This window comes from Ceratotherium simum, chromosome 10 (genome assembly GCF_057802395.1).
Source record: "Ceratotherium simum simum isolate JZ-2026a chromosome 10, ASM5780239v1, whole genome shotgun sequence".
Lineage (NCBI taxonomy): Eukaryota > Metazoa > Chordata > Mammalia > Perissodactyla > Rhinocerotidae > Ceratotherium > Ceratotherium simum.
Genome location: NC_141909.1, coordinates 76,091,384 through 76,107,648, shown reverse-complemented (window position 1 = coordinate 76,107,648; position 16,265 = coordinate 76,091,384). Strand labels below are relative to the sequence as shown.

Sequence of the window (16,265 nt, the reverse complement as noted above, 5' to 3'; positions counted from 1 at the left end):
AATGTTGATAGGAAGCGAGGGCTCAAGCTAGGTCAGCTAAGCATAAAATTGCTTAAAATAGAATATATTGATATTTTCTCTAATAATACTAATCCTCAGTAAATTCCATATTTGTTATGCAAGGCACTTAATATATGTCAAAAAGACATATATTACCTGTGTGTGTGCTTTTCTAAATTTACTGTGCTGACTTGGGTCAAACCTCAAAAAAATTGTAAATAATACCTCAACCAATTCTATTAAAAGGGCTCCAAGGAAAATCAAACTGCCTGGAGCATCTAATCAGACAGAGACTGGACCAGTTGGCTTAAAGAACAGTTTGAGGTTTGGGGGTTTTGAGGGTTTTATGTTTTCTTCTTTTTCAAGGGTGAAAGAGGCTTTCTTTGTAGGAGCTTCTCTTTCAAGACAGTACTGTGTAGAGGTGATGGGTAAGGACTCTGAAGTCAGAGTTTAAATTTCTGCTCCACCACTTCCTAACTTGTGAATGTGGGAGAGTACGTTAACCTTTCTGAGCCTCAGCTTCCTTACCTGTAAAATTGGGCTAATAATAATACTTACTTTATAGGGTTATTGTGAAGAACAATTGAAATAAAGCACTTAGCACAATTCCTAGTATACTTAAATACTCAATATTAGCTGTTACTATTATTTTTGTTATATTGGTTATTGTTTAAGCCAATTAGTGGTGGTTAGAATAGTGACCTTCATAGTACTGGTTATGTCGCATTATCCATGGGAGTCCTCAGAGCTGGCTTGCACCAACTGGTACCTGTCTGTCTTTCCATGTCATCACCTGTGACTGCCATCCTGGCCTTCTCGTATATGCCTTGCTTGTTCTTGTTTCAGAGCCTTGATACCTGTCCTTTACTTCCCTAAACTCTCTTCCCCTAAATCTTCACATGGCCTCTTTCCAAGTTCATTTACTCAGAGATCCCATCCTTGACTGCTATCTTAGTTATCCATTCTTGTATAACAAATTGTCCTAAAACTTAGCAGCTGAAAACAAAAAACATTTTGCACAGTTTCTGTGGGTCAGGAGTCTGGTTGGAGTTTAGCTGGATGAGTCTGACTCAGGGTCTCTCACAAGGCTGCAATCAAGGTGTCATCTGGGCTGCAGTTGTCTCAAGGCTTGAATGGGGGATGATTCGCTTCCAAGCTCACTCACATTCTGCAGCATCTGGCTGCCCCGAGAACAAGAGATCCAGGAAAGAGAGAGAAAACTCAGGAGGGAAGCCACAGTCTTTGTACCCTAATCTCAGAAGTGACATTCCCTCACTTCTGCCCTATTCTGTTTGTTAGAAGTGAGTCAGTAAGTCCAGCCCACACTGAAGGGGAGGGGATTATACAGGGGCGTGAATATCAGGAGGTGGGGATCCTTAGGACCATCTTAGAGGGTGTGCACCACAACTGCCTTCTCTAAAATAGCATGTGTGCCTAGACACAAATCTCTGTCATTTTCTATCTCCTGACCTTGCCTCATTCCTTCATAGTACTCATATTATGTATTTATCTGTTTATTGTCTAACTTCACTTGAGTATAGGCTCCCTGAGAGCAAGGACTTTGTCCTTGTTTGCCTCTGTATCCCCAGCACTTAAAACCATGCCAGGCATACGGTAGGCTTTCATTAATATATACTCAATGAATGAATGAATGTGTGCATGATTGAATGTCAGCGTCTGGGTATCACTGCCACAACAGGGAGGAGAAACTGCAGAGAAGGACTGATGATTTGTAATGACATTATTTTGTACACTCAGCAGCTGACACTTGCATAATCAGAGAGCCATCACAGTGACAAGCCTCAAGAAGAAAACAACTTCTTGAGTAAGGCAAGGAAGCGTGTGGCTTCAGTGGGAGGAAGAGCTGAGGTGATGAGCATCATAGAGACCCCCAATAAAGGTGGTTATACTTTATAATCTATTTCATTTATGTCTTCTCTCCATCCTCAAGAGCCTTTGATACCACCATCCCTTAACACCCTTATCCCAGGCTACATGTTGTCTTTTCTCCTCTTGGTCTAAAATAAAAGGTGAGAGATACATCACGTATCTCCCACTTGAAGCTAATCAAAAGACATTGTTTTGCAGCAGCAGCAATATGGAAGGGTGATATTGATTATCCTTGGGATCTTGTCCCCACAGAATTCTAGTGGAGTAGAAGTGGTAGGATTATTGGTTTGGGTACCACGAGGTAGAATTCAAAGGATTTGATTCTAAGGTATGCCGTTTTGTTAATGCCAAATACTGCATCCACTTCCAGACCAGCTGTCTGATAAATCTTTGCCATTTATTACAAGTAGCATTGCTTTGGAAAAGTACAGAATATATGCATTTTTTTTCAGCAGCTATTTTAAAGTCCTGCCTTGCTCCAGGTAGTAGGAATGCAAAGATGAATCTCATTTGGTTCCTGCCTTCAAAGAGTTTGCAATTGGGTTGGACCAAAGAGCTGTGTCTTATTGATCTCCTGAAGGAAAGGTGTCATTTCTTGTAACTCTTGCACCTTGTTTAAAATTGTAGCCCCTCCCCCACCACCCTTACCCTTAACATCCATGCTAATCCTCCTCTCTTTTTTTTGCTGAGGAAGACCAGCTCTGAGCTAACATCTATTGCCAATTCTCCTCCTTTTTTTTTTCCCCAAAGCCCCAGTAGATAGTTGTATGTCATAGTTGCACATCCTTCTAGTTGCTGTATGGGGGACGCGGCCTCAGCATGGCCGGAGAAGAGGTGCGTCGGTGCGCGCCTGGGATCCGAACCTAGGCCGCCAGTAGCAGAGCGCACGAACTTAACTGCTAAGCCATGGGGCCAGCCCATCCCTGCAGTATATTTTTATACAGCACTTATAGCCTTATAACATATATAGAATTTTCCTATTTATTGCATTTATTTTATATTATCTAAAAAACATTATAACATAAGCTCCATGTGGGAAGAGATTTTTGTGTGAATGTTCACTGATGTATCTATAGCCCCTAGAGCAGTGCCTGGCCCATAGTAGGTGCTCAAAAAATATTTATCATATGAATGACTAGAAGATGGACTCTGTGTTTTTTTCATTGAATATCCTAAGAGCTGAATTTGAATTTGAAAGGCTGAAAATGACTATTCTATAAGGTTTGGTGTTGAAAACCACAAATTTGTGGTTGTATGTCTTTAGCTCCATAGTCTGTCACATGTAGATGTCAACAGGCTGGGACTGTCAGGGAGAACACAGACAGACCTAGGAGTTCATTTGGGCAAAAGGTGGTCATGACTAGAGCAGGCAAAGGTACAGTGCCAAAGGAGTAGCCTGCACAGTAGGAACCAAATGAATCTTAGAGATGGATCTCCCAGCTGGTAGGTAAGTCCAGAGAGGTTGCTTGAGCTAAGAAGAGATGGGCATGTTGATTGTACACATCCGAGAAGGTAGGACTTTGGATCTGGAAAGCCAAGTTTGGCTGCAAGTGAGTGCTGCATCTCACATTAGTGAGAACGGACCCCCAAGGCAGCCACTTTTGGTTTCGTGAGCACCTGCTGTACTTTATATACCTACTCCATGGTTTCAGATTTGAGGAGTTCACAGATCAGTATTTAAAAAAATAAAATTTAATAGGGTGAACTGATTTAGGGTTGTTTGGGTTTTATTTTGCCATCGAAAATGGACTTTCCCTTGCTTTGGTGGAAAATTGTCAGAAATCCCAGTCTTTATATGGCCTGATAGCACATAAAGGCTTCCACTGTTTTCCAACACCACCAAGCAATTAAGTCAATTCTGACACTATCTGCCTGGAGATAATGTCAGATCTTGCTGGTTTTGAGCTCAGTTCCACAAGACTACATATACTGCTGCTGCTCTCCCTCCCTCTCCCCGCCCATGCACACTACAGAAGCCAATTGCAAGTCCAGATTGTTACCTGTGCTTCTGAAATACTGGCTGTAAATTGGAGGTTCCCATGACCCCCTCCTGGGGTTCAATTAGTTTGCTAGAGCAGCTCACAGAACTCAGAGAAACATTTACTTAAGTTTATCAGTTTATTATAAAGGATGCATATATCCTTTATAATAGCCAGATGAAGAGGTCATAGGGCAAGGTATGTGAATCAGGGCGTGGAGTTTCCATACCCTCTCTCGCTCTGCATCTCCAAGTGTTCACCGACCGGAAGCTCTCTGAGCCCTGCCTTTTGGGTTTTTATGGAGGCTTCGTTACGCAGGCATGATCGATGAAATCATTGGCCTTTGGTGATAGAACTCAATCTCCAGCCCCTCTCCCCTCCCCAGAGGTCAACCCTCTAATCACATGGTTGATTCTCCTGGCAACCAACCCCCATCCTTAGATTATCTAGGGACTTTCCAAAAGTCACCTCATTATCATAACTAAAGACACCTTTATTGCTCTCATCAATTAGGAAATTCCAACGGTTTTAGGAGCTCTGTGCCAGGAACAGTATGAAGACCAAATATTTATTCTAATAAATCACAATATCACAAGACCAAAACAGTTAAATAGAGCGTTCTATAATTTGACATCTGTTGTGCCATTTTTATCATATTAGGTCCACAATAAGATGAACAGACTTCCAGTTTTCACTTAGATCCTCATGAGCATTTGGTCTACAACTCTTAATTTCTCACTACCATACTTGGTAAATTATATGGGATCTCAGAATAAGTTTTAATTAGGATAAGGTTAAGGATCCCACATTGAGATTCCTCATTTAAAGTTATTTCAGATCCTGTTTTGCTTGCTTACTCTGTTCTGCATACATAAGCATAAATCCTGGCACTTAGAATACTTAACAGGGTTTTTATTCAAAAGTCATTAATATAAAATTGGGAATGTAAGCGTGAATTATCATCTCATTCCCTGAAGATGAAGAATACAGAACACAATCATCGTGTTCTTTGTCTGTCAAAGTAGATGAGTTGGATTTATGTTCCGCGTCAGTCCTTGTAATTAATCTAAGCCTTCTGAACTTGGTTCTACGATTTTTTTCCTGTTTTTTATTTGTTTATATGGCAAAGATTGCATTTTGTCCTTAAATGGATAGAAAAAATTGGAGATTCTAGGGCCTTATGATAGAAACTATGCCGCTGAAAATGTCTGTCATTAGAAGTGTCAGCCTACAGGTGTGTCACTGCCTGCTGCCCAGACTTGTAGCAAGCAAGCCAGGGGTTCCCATTTTATTTTCTTGTTCTAATAAGTTGGTCCCCATCTAAGAGCACTGTGCTTCAGAACAAGCCAGGACATGAAGAAGCCAAGTAGGCTTATTCCCAGCCAAACTCAGACAGCATAACAGACACGTCACTGTGACTGTAAAGTAAGAAGACTGATTTGCCTAGCCAAGTGGGAAAACCAGTTTAATCCTCCTTCAAGGTAGATAGTGTTTTTCCCATTTATAGAAAAGGAAACTGAGGCCTGGATAAGTTAAGTAACCAGCCCAAGGTTATACGAGTAGTAAATGGGTTATACGACTAGTAAACCCAAGACTGCCGGACTCCTTAGGCTCAGCTTTTAATGTCCATGATGTTGCCTATGTTACCTCCCTCAGGTACATGTGAAGATAACAAAGCTTTGCCGGAGCACATGCTCCAAAGAGTTCAGTTTGAGAGACAAAATGTTGACTAGTAATCCTTGTTTATTTCTAAGTTCCTGCTGAAACATGTTGGAAATGGGCTGCTTTTTGTAAATCTTAACCATGAAAAGAGTCAATGAGTTAGAGACTATCTGATTAAGAACCCAGATATAGCTTTACTAATACTTGGTTCATGAAAATATTGTTTTCCATATTATTAAACTTCATTGGCATTATCTTTAAATACATTCGTTTTGACTTTTTAATCTATATTCTACCAAAGCAGCACTTGATCATTCTCAAAATGTAGAAAACATCTTCATGAATAGAATAAAATAAGGGTGTGTGTTACTTGAAAGGACTCTGGATATGAAGTCAGAAAGATCTAGGTTAGAAACAGGTGTCCCCTTTACTGGTTGACCTTGGACAAGTCAGCCTCCCTAAGCCTTGGTTGCCCAACAAATAAAAAGGAAACAATAACTTGAGGGGTTCTTCTGAGGGTTAGTGAGATAATATATTATGCTTGTTAATCACTATGCACACGATCGATACTATTATATAATATTTGTGTTTTAGTTAACACAGATATACAACTATCGATACTATATAACCACTTTTTAAAAATTTCTTAAAATAATACCTTACATTTGTTCAGTGCTTTATAGTTAAAAAATAACTATAGGGGCCAGCCCTGTGGTATAGTGGTTAAGTTCTCATACTCTCCTTTGGCTGCCCAGGGTTTTCGGGTTCAGATCCCAGGCCTGGACCTACACACTGCACATCAAGCCATGCTCTGATGGCGTCCCGCATCACTAGAGGAAGGTGGGCACAGATGTTAGCTCAGGGCTAATCTTCCTCAGCAAAAAGAGGAAGATTGGCAACAGATGTTAACTCAGGGCCAATCTTCCTCACAAAAAAAAATAATAAAAAATAAAAATCACTATATATATTTATATTTGATCCTCATAAGAACTTTGAAAGGGTACTGGAAATATCTTCATTTTACAGGTTATCTAACTGAAAATCACAAGATCACTGAACTAGTAAGTGGCAGAGCTGGGACTCATCCTCTCTCCACTCTGTCATGGCTGCTTTCTCATTTTCTTAAAGGTGACTTGAACATGTCCTTTTTTCACACCTAGGAAATGGGAACTGCATAATCTCTCTTTGAAAAGCGTCAAGAGATGTGGTAGGGAATGTATAAAGATAGAACAATTATTGGGTAATTCTACTCAGTCCGGATTTTTCAGGTAAGAAATTCTTCTCTGAAGCTTAAACTATCCGGAATGTGTCCCTGTGTTGCTCACATTCACTGAAAAGTTACCCAGCTGCCTACTTTGCGTGGAGTAGACCTACTTCAAGAATGAAAGCAATGAACTGCTTGAAAAGCTGAAGAACCAGAACCACTGGCTTTCTTTTTGTACATATGAGGTGGAGGCTTCTATATAATTTGTTTCTGATCATGTATTTCATAGGTCATGGCCATTTGAAGTAATTCTGTTCTGACTGAGTTTCTGCCCGTCTCCCTGTTAGCCCTGTAAAATCTCACTCAATTTCATCAAAGGACTTGGTTAGCTGTCAAGCAGGGTGATTATTTTGATATCAAGTACATTGTACACAGGAACTTTCCTCTGACTTAGCATAGAAAGATAGAATTTCCTTTTATTATTTGGACCAATAAATAATCCCTCAACTTTTCATCAAAACAGAGTAATGCAAAGGATTAAAATTAACATTCTGGAAGCTTTTCTTTACAGAATATAAATGAAAGAGGGAGATATTGAGATTAAAAAAATGTTTTGTTTTGCAAATTCAGATACCTAGGCGAAGCATGTTGTCCCTCCCAAGAAACATCCATATGAAGAAAGCCCTTTACACCTCTCATCTTTTTCAATCCTCGCAATGCATCTGTGAGCTAGGGCTTAATTTCATTTTACTGAGAGGAAATATACTCAGAAAAGGTACATAACTTCCCCAAGAGCACCCAGTTGGCTAGTGGAGCTAGCTCACATTCTACCACAGTTTTCCAATATAAAACATGGTTTCCATATTAAAAGTTTTTGATCTATCTATCATGCTTTAAAGTTAATAATTTAGGTAATTTTATATAGATTTTCATTTTTATATGATTAAGCAATCACAACGAATTACTTCAAGAAACATTTTCCAGGTGAGTGAGTTCCAGTTGCACTACTCCTGAATTCAGCCAGGACCAAGTTTCCTATACACCATTGCTGGGTGGAGTTTGCTTCTTGCCTGTACTTCAGAATGCAGTTATAGACACAGCGGAGTGCTGGGCTAGTGCGCTAGCCCAGCTGGTCCTTCAGTGTTGTTCTCTAAGGGTAATATGACTCTGGCTAAAATTTCATAATTATAGTCTATCCCCTCATAATTCCTCCCCAGGATGACTGAAACATGCCATGCTAGGTTCTGGGGGGAAAAAAGAAATATTGATAATTCTGAGTTAAATTTTCAAAAAACAAGTCAGATAACTATTTAGTTGTAGGCAAGTTGTTTACCTCTCTGAACTGTAATTTCCTTGGCTTTATATGATAAAGTTAAACTATATGACCTCTAACTCTAACATTTGGGCAACTTTTATCTTACATTTCATAATATAGTATTGTATCTAATGGATCTTTACCTGAGCATTTTAATTCATTTTGGTTTCTCTCCTTGCATAGTATAGTAAAAAGAGCCTTGTAAATACTTGGAGTTGAGGCCCCTCTGGAAACACTGAGTGTGTAGGAATTAATATACAAGTTTAGTCTATGGCCCACTTTCTATCAAGCAAATGCTGAGGGAGAATTGTGAATTTAGGGATTCGATATTTCAAATGAGATATGAAAGTGTGGTTATTTGTATCGAAAATGCAGTGTCCTTTTTTGTAAGTATGACAGTAGAGCAGACCTTGGGAGCAGGCCAAATTATGCTGTTTGGATAATCAGCATGATTTGTCTCTCTCAGAATTTTCCCCTGCAGTCTCAGTTGGGTACCTATTCCATTTTTAACACAGTTCTAAACTCTTCATTAGCATTGCTCCCTTCAGTTAAACTGCAGCTGCTGTTTCATCCCTGAGGATTGTATTTCAGTAGCAGACGAGATGGTTCTAATATGTACAGCTACTTAAAGCATAGCAATACTAAAGGGACAGGAGAAAACTGTGTTTGAGTTTTTGATATTTTGTAAAACACATAGTGAAACATTTGCTCCAGAACATGCTTTCATATTTCCCTTCTGGGTTGTATCATCACAGGTAAGTAATTTATAAGGCTGAATAATAAAGTGCTACTACAGAGTTTGCTAGTTCTTCATTGTCTTGCAGCTGGTTTCTGATGCCAAAATCATCAGTTGTATTACTCTCTATGGATTCTTTCTTTTGGCCATTGATATATTGTTTGTATGGTATGATATAAATTTAAAGATTAGATTAATCAGTAATGGAATTTTCCCTGCTTTGGGCTTTTCTCCTGTGGCACTTAGTCCCCATGTACTGGTTACTACACTTCAGTTATCTCTGCAGCCTTTCTAGTGGTCCCTCCTGTGCTGTTGAATTTAGCATCTGTAAGAATGTGTTTGCATTGCACCAGAGCTCTACAACTTTTGCCAGCTTCTAGGGAAGCAACTCTGAGGTCTTTATAAGTAAATGTAAAACCGTAGTCGCACAGTTGTGCAGTTTTGGCTCACTTGTTCAGTGAGCCGTCTAAGTACTTTGAACTTTCATAAACGTTTTCCTCAAAGGGACACTACTTTCAAAGTTAGGTTTGTGTATATCTAACTGCTCAATTCCATTAGTTACTACGTTACAGAAATATAGAGTTTTTTTCCCAAAACACTTGTATGTATATTAACTAAGATGTTTTTAAATTGAAAATTGCCGTGTCCTACTTAAATTCATTGTTACATAAATTAGCACCTGAAAGACAACTTGAAACTTGACACTGGAAGGTTTATAAAGAGTCAAGAATTTACTGCTTGGTTTCAGTAAATTATTTTTGAATGGTAGATTCTTGTACTTAATTACTGATATAGAAAATATTGTCTGTGTGTATATGTACTATTTTTTCAGGAACTCTCCCTGCCATTTTTGTTGGGGAAACTGCCATATCTCTCAAAGTACTCTTTAATACCCAGAGTGTGAAAGACAGAAAACACCTAGTGGTCAAAATGAGGCCTGGGGCTAGCAGTCTGCATGGAAGGAGGAAAGCACCTTGCTCTGGAGTGGGCTACGCCCTCTATCTCACGGGCTCTTCACCATCTCTTGTCTCTTAAGGCCAGCCTCTGCCTTGCACTAAGAAGCCCCCCAGGCAGTCATTGAACCCATGCTGGTGGCTGAGGAATGCACACTTTCCCTTCCTTCCATCTTGTGTATTGGTGGACTTCTAAGAATTAGAAGTATCAGTATGTTTTATTGCTGGGTTAAAAATTGCTTAATTCAGTTGATGACAAGTAAATTATTTATCTTGGAATAGTACCTTCAAGAGACTAGTTTCTATCTGTGTTTTAAAATGAAAACACTTTTTAAAGAGCATGACTTGATTAGGAAATCCTACACATTCTGGAACTTTCTATCTTCATTTTTTCCATTCCTTGGCTCTTAGCTCTAAGTATAGCTTATAATCATTTGATGAATCAGACACTGAGATCTACAAGGGGTGGACAGCTTGTTTTCTAGCAGCTTAATGCAGCCTTGACACAACTGAAGGAAATAGCTTCAGCAGACTGACCAGACTTTCTGCTGAATAGGCCATCCGCGGGGCTGAGATCCAAGAACTCTGAAGCATTGTTTAGGCCAAGCTCTTCTAGGATAAAGAGAGTGATTTACAGACCATGCTTTTGGTGAGGGGGTTTTTCTGGTGTGTGGTGTGTTTATCAAAGGACAGTATGCCAAACTTCAACCCTCATTAAAGAAAGCTGTAGAGGCGAACTTTACAGGCTTTATACTGTAATATTTTCTTTTGTACAATTGTGATTTTTTTTTCCTTTTTGCATTTTGAACAGCTATTTGGTGAGAGTTTCAATTTTATTTTACATTTCTTCTTTTTTAGCCTTCTGCTATATTTTCCTATCTTTCACTGAATTCAAGCAGCTGCCATGTTAGCTTTTCTTTGCTCTGATGTTGGCTCCCTTCCACACCCATCCTTCTAGATGTTAACCCTTTTTTCATTGTAGTTTTCTTTTTATCAATTTTGTACTTCCAAACATTTGTTCTATTAAAGAGATAACAAAATGCTTTCATTGAGTAAAAGAGCTCAGTAATTATTTTTACCTTATGTTCTTTGTCTGGGTTTATTTCTCCCAACTAATATTTCAGTAGAGCATAGCCATATTTTTTAACTTAACAATTGACCTATTAAAAAAATATGCTGTTCCTGGAGTGGTATAATTTATGGGCTTTTCTATTTAGAGTTTACTTTTTTCTAAGTTAATTCCCCACCATCCCCACCCCACCTCTACAAAGTTTTTCTAGTAAAAGATGCTTTTCTTTATAACTTATATAAAATTTACCATGGCACATTTAATTAGGTCTCGGAATATGAACTGAAAATGAATATCTGTACTTTCTGTGTGTGGCTCCTTAATCAGGATTTAAGAATAAATATTTGTAAAAATACTACTTGGAAAATGAGGTTATTTCATTTTGAGGTCATTCCTACAGTGAGGAGTCTTTAGAGCTGAGAAATAAGGTTTCCCACTAAGAGCTAAACTAGTAAGAATCAGCCCATATATTAACTGAAGAAGTCGTCTCTCTGTAATAATAACCCACCTTCAGAGGTGACCTACAAATGGGTAGCTGTGGATGTTTGAGAATGTCGAAGGCTCTGTGAAGGGACTAGAGTGTTATCTTCATTACAGCAGTTCTTGTCATGAATACAGAAGAGAACAGGAAAATAGTGTTGCCATCCCTTTTCTTGTCTCTCTCTCACTAGCCTGAGCTGCTTGACAAGGGTTGGAATCCTGCCTTTTAATACAGCTGTAGTGTAAGGGTTCACTAAGATCCTGGGCTCTAGAGTCGACTGCCTGGCTTCACATCTCTGCCCCAGCACTTACTGGCTGTTGTGGCCTTGGTAAGTTTCTTGACTTTTCCTTATTTTCTCCTTATCGGTAAGTAGTTAGGAGTTGTGAGGATTAAGTGTAAGATACATGGTGGTGTTGCCATTATTCTTTTTCAACATATCCCCAGTGGTGCGTATTAAGTGCTTATTATATCATTATTTAAAGGAGAATTTCCTTGAATCTGGGCAAGAAGGGCAGCCCCATATATCACAAACATACATAGATCCCTCTGTCACTAGGGATCTGGCACTCAGTGCAATTCATAACCCAGGAAACACCCTCCTCATGTTTTTGTTTTTTTTTTTTAATTTTATTTATTTATTTTTTTTCCCCCAAAGCCCCAGTAGATAGTTGTATGTCATAGTTGCACATCCTTCTAGTTGCTGTATGTGGGACACGGCCTCAGCATGGCCAGAGAAGCGGTGCGTCGGTGCGCGCCCGAGATCCGAACCCGGGCCGCCAGCAGCGGAGTGCGTGCACTCAACCGCTAAGCCACGGGGCCTGCCCCCTGCTCATGTTTTGACCTGCATCCTTGAATGAAAGGAAATTGTTGAATACCTAGAGATTGGTGGGTTGTACCACTGTTGACTTGGGAGTGGATCCTGCCTTATCATACAGGAAGGATTTGAGCCACAGAAGTATTTAGAAGAGAAAAGGCGCATTAACTTGTCAAAACTTTCTTCTCTGCATGAATGCAATAGATTGTACCGTAAGAAAATATTGTTTCCCAGTAGTGCTAAGTTTCCATTTTCTTGCTTGTCTTAGAATTTCAATTCATGGTTCTGAAGGTTCTCATGACTTAGTACAGTATTAGGAATAGTTATGCATGGAGGCTGAGTAACATTTGCACTGTTAAATCATATGACTCATACATTTGTATGTGTGTAGGTCTATATAGAACATGTAAGAAATTTGAATATTAATTAATCATTTTATTATTTTGTAGGTAAATTTTAAAACATTCAGAATTTAGTTTTTCAATTTTTTACAATTAAGGTAATTTACATTTTGACAAATATTAAAATTTTATTCATGTTGAATGCAGTTACATTTTGTTTTTTAATACTTTAGATTATTACAGTTCATAGAGCATAATTTATGTGAAAATCTTGATTATAACAATATAATTAGTGATTTTGCTGAAATCAAGGCAAGAAAATAAATTTTATGGAATAAACATATGAATTATGTGTCTTTATTTCTGTATTCATCCAAATGTTACCAACTCATTAACAAAATAATCAATGTGTGCAATAAGTTAATTTTATCATCTCTGATATTTTGCTGACTTTTAGTCATTTAAAAAAACATAGCTTGGGGCTGGCCCGGTGGCGCAAGCGGTTAAGTGCGCGGTGGCGCAAGCGGTTAAGTGCGCGCGCTCCGCTGCGGCGGCCCGGGGTTCGCTGGTTCGGATCCCGGGCGCGCACCGACGCATTGCTGGCAAGCCATGCTGTGGCGGCGTCCCATATAAAGTGGAGGAAGATGGGCACGGATGTTAGCCCAGGGCCGTCTTCCTCAGCAAAAAAAGAGGAGGATTGGCGGATGCTAGCACAGGGCTGATCTCCTCACAAAAACAAACAAAACAAAAAAAAAACATAGCTTTACACATTTGTAAAATTTTTATTGTAATGAAGGCATATTTGTCATGGTAGGAGGAATAACTATATTTTATTTAATAGTTTTTAGCTCATTTTATAACTTTTAAATGTTTAGAAATACAGTATGTGGGACTTTATTTGCCCCTCAGCGGGCCTGAAAGAAAGGAGTGGTTACATCTATTGATGTGGAGCAAATGGGAGATCAGGAAAGGCTTGTAGAGAAGGTAACATCTGATCTGAGTATCTGGTGTTAAGGATGTGGCTGGAGTGAAGACCTATTTGGACAGAGTGTAGCCTAAGCAAAGTCCACTATGCCTGTGTAGCAAATACGGTGCTGCAGTCTGGCTGGGTGTCCCAGCCACACTGGGCTTCCGGACTAGCAGAGCTAAGGCCCTAGAATGCAGTAATCCCATGGGGCATAGAACGTCTGGCGAGGCCTCGCAGAGGCAGGCCAGTCACCCCTACTATGACTTCTCGAGGTCTCTGTATTAGCATGCTCAGACTCCAGCACTAAGCACTTTATTTCAAAGCACAATTAGCATCTTCACTAAGAGATGGAGTTTAGAAAATGTTAACATATATGAATGAAGTGGGTTTTTATCCATTTGCATAAAGAAGAAAAGAATGATATTAGAAGCTAAACAAAGGTCATTTGTCTCTGATTGGTAGTGCACTAAGGGAAAAATGTTTTCTAGATATGAAACCTTGCTGAGATTTTCGAGCAGGCCTAGAGGATTAAAGACCTCAATCCTGACAGGAAAAATTCCAGCTCTGCCTCATTCCGACAGCTGTTTCAGTGTCTTGAGTCAGTGTCTATGCTTTCCCACTATGGCCTAATATTTATGCTACTGAGGTTGTGTGGTGCTGTTGTGCTCCTGTTCAAATTTGGCCACTGCAGGAGGTCGCTCAAGGAGTCTATGGCCATTAATGCCTTTCCTCACATTTCTTTGCCCAATGACACATGATCTTACTTTTTCTCTTTTGTCTTTACCTTCCTTGTCTTGCCTCTTCTCTCTCACCCGTCATCTCCTCTTCTGGCTACAGATATGGTATTTTTTTTATTAATCCTTGCATTTTTGTCATGTTCCACTCACACCCAGAACCCATTCGTTCCTGGAATCTTAGTTTAGCACCTACCATGTGCCAGGCATAGGGAAAACTAAGATGAAAAACACCAGTTCCCTGACCGCTAGGAGTTTAGTCAAGGAAAAATACCTATCATATTTCTTGTGCTTCTTATAAAATACAGAACACTTGGATCCAAATAAAATATCTTATTTTATCTTCATAACAACCCTGGGAGGTTATCATCATAGTGAAAAAACAGTCCACATCTTTGACTGTTTTTTTCCGTCATTGCTTAAAATATCACTTTCTTCTCTCTCTCTGGTCGAAGTTGGCATGAAATCAAAAGGTCTCATTAATCCTCCACTCAAATTCATGCTCCTCCATTGTCCTCCAGTGTTTTATTGTATAAGTTGTTTTAAAAAATTAAGCAACTTTTCTCATAACTCTCCTTGTTTTGTCATATTATAAATAAATATTGGGGCTCCCTCCCCATGTTCCCCTAGGTAATCCAATATTTCTTTCTAAAGTACATGTATGGGTCTTTATTGGACGTACAATCCCTAATAGTAAGCCTCTTCAGGGAATGGGCTCTCTCTCTGTGTAAGTCATTGTACCTTACAGAGCAAATGCTTGATAGAAGTTGGCTAAATTTAACATAATTTACAGAATTAACTTCTTGTGCCTCCATCTTTTATCTATGAATAATTCTTTTCATTTCCCAAATGACCTCAATGTTCCTATTGAGTTTTACATTGTCTTCAAAACCTTTTCCCCAACGTGAATTTTCTTACCTCTCTTTATAGCTGAGAGGTGACCCCAGACAATTTGATGTTTTCTGAAATTAAATAAGGATGGCCTGAATTTCTTCATCTGTATCTATAGTCGAATTACTAAGTAATACAGAACCCAAACTTTGTCCTGTGGTTTCTACCAATCCATTTGATCACTAAACCACTATTTACTGCTGACTGGTTGTGAGCCTATAGGCAGCTGTTTGCAGATGTCCAGCAGTGATTCGAATCCTCTGTCCATATTTGTTTATCAGAATGTTCTGTGGTCTGACACCAAATCCTTACTGAAGATCAAGTAAATTGTTTCATATCTCTCTTCAAGCCTTATTGCTCCATTATGGGAAATTTAGATTGCTATAGTAAAGTTTCTCTTAATTTCTACCCAGTGCTTTGATGGGTAATGTGTGTGAGCGACTCAAATGTAAACTGGTTGCCTTCAGCATTGGCAATGTGCTGGCCAGTCAGATGCCTTCCCAGTCAGCAGCAGCCAATGGTGCTGCACTCATTTCTGCCTATTTTCTAAATCTCTGTTTGTCACCAAGTCGTGCTTGTTTGAGCACATCAAGACCTTCTGAGTAGTCTTATATTACTTATTGCCTTATTTGAACCTCTTTTCCATCCATTATGTGACAGATACTACACGTTACAGCTAGTTGATCAAAGGTGACTTTATTTATTTATTTTTTTGGTGAGGAAGATCAGCCCTGAGCTAACATCCAATGCCAATCCTCCTTTTTTTGCTGAGGGAGATTCGCCCTGGGCTAACATCCGTGCCCATTCTTCCTCTACTTTATATGGGACACCGCCACAGCATGGCTTGACAAGCGGTGCGTGGGTGCGCACCCGGGATCCGAACCTGCAAACCCTGGGCCGCCGAAGCGGAGCGTGCACACTTAACCACTGTGCCACCGGGCCGGCCCCCAAAGGTGACTTTTTAAAGACCGAGGGAGGCACAAAACGTGGAAAGCATCTAATATTCAGCCTTATGTTCCTATCCAGCTCTCTTAGTCCATCCAGACTGCTATAACAAAAATACCATAGACTGAGTGTGTTAAACAACAAACATTTATTTCTTACAATTTTGGAGGCTGGAAGTCTGAGATCAGTGTGCTAGCAGATTCGGCGTCTGGTGAGGGCTCACTTCCTGGCTCGTAAATGGCCATCTTCTCCCTGTGTCCTCATGTGGCAGAAAGGGTGAGAGA

General features: G+C 39.6%; 1 protein-coding gene across 3 annotated transcripts in view; it reads left to right on the top strand.

Annotated features, from left to right (window-relative positions):
* The first annotated feature begins 1,754 nt into the window (after positions 1-1,754).
* LOC147916185 (protein POLR1D) overlaps positions 1,755-16,265 on the top strand; it is a 36,066-nt gene continuing 21,555 nt past the window's right edge. For 2 of the 3 annotated variants that reach the window (XM_087436257.1, XM_087436259.1), the window contains exon 1: positions 11,483-11,617. The gene's annotated coding sequence lies outside the window, so the exon portion shown is untranslated. Of the gene's footprint in view, positions 1,901-11,482; positions 11,618-16,265 lie in introns of those variants that run through there. The other variant, XM_087436258.1, reaches the window with a different exon arrangement.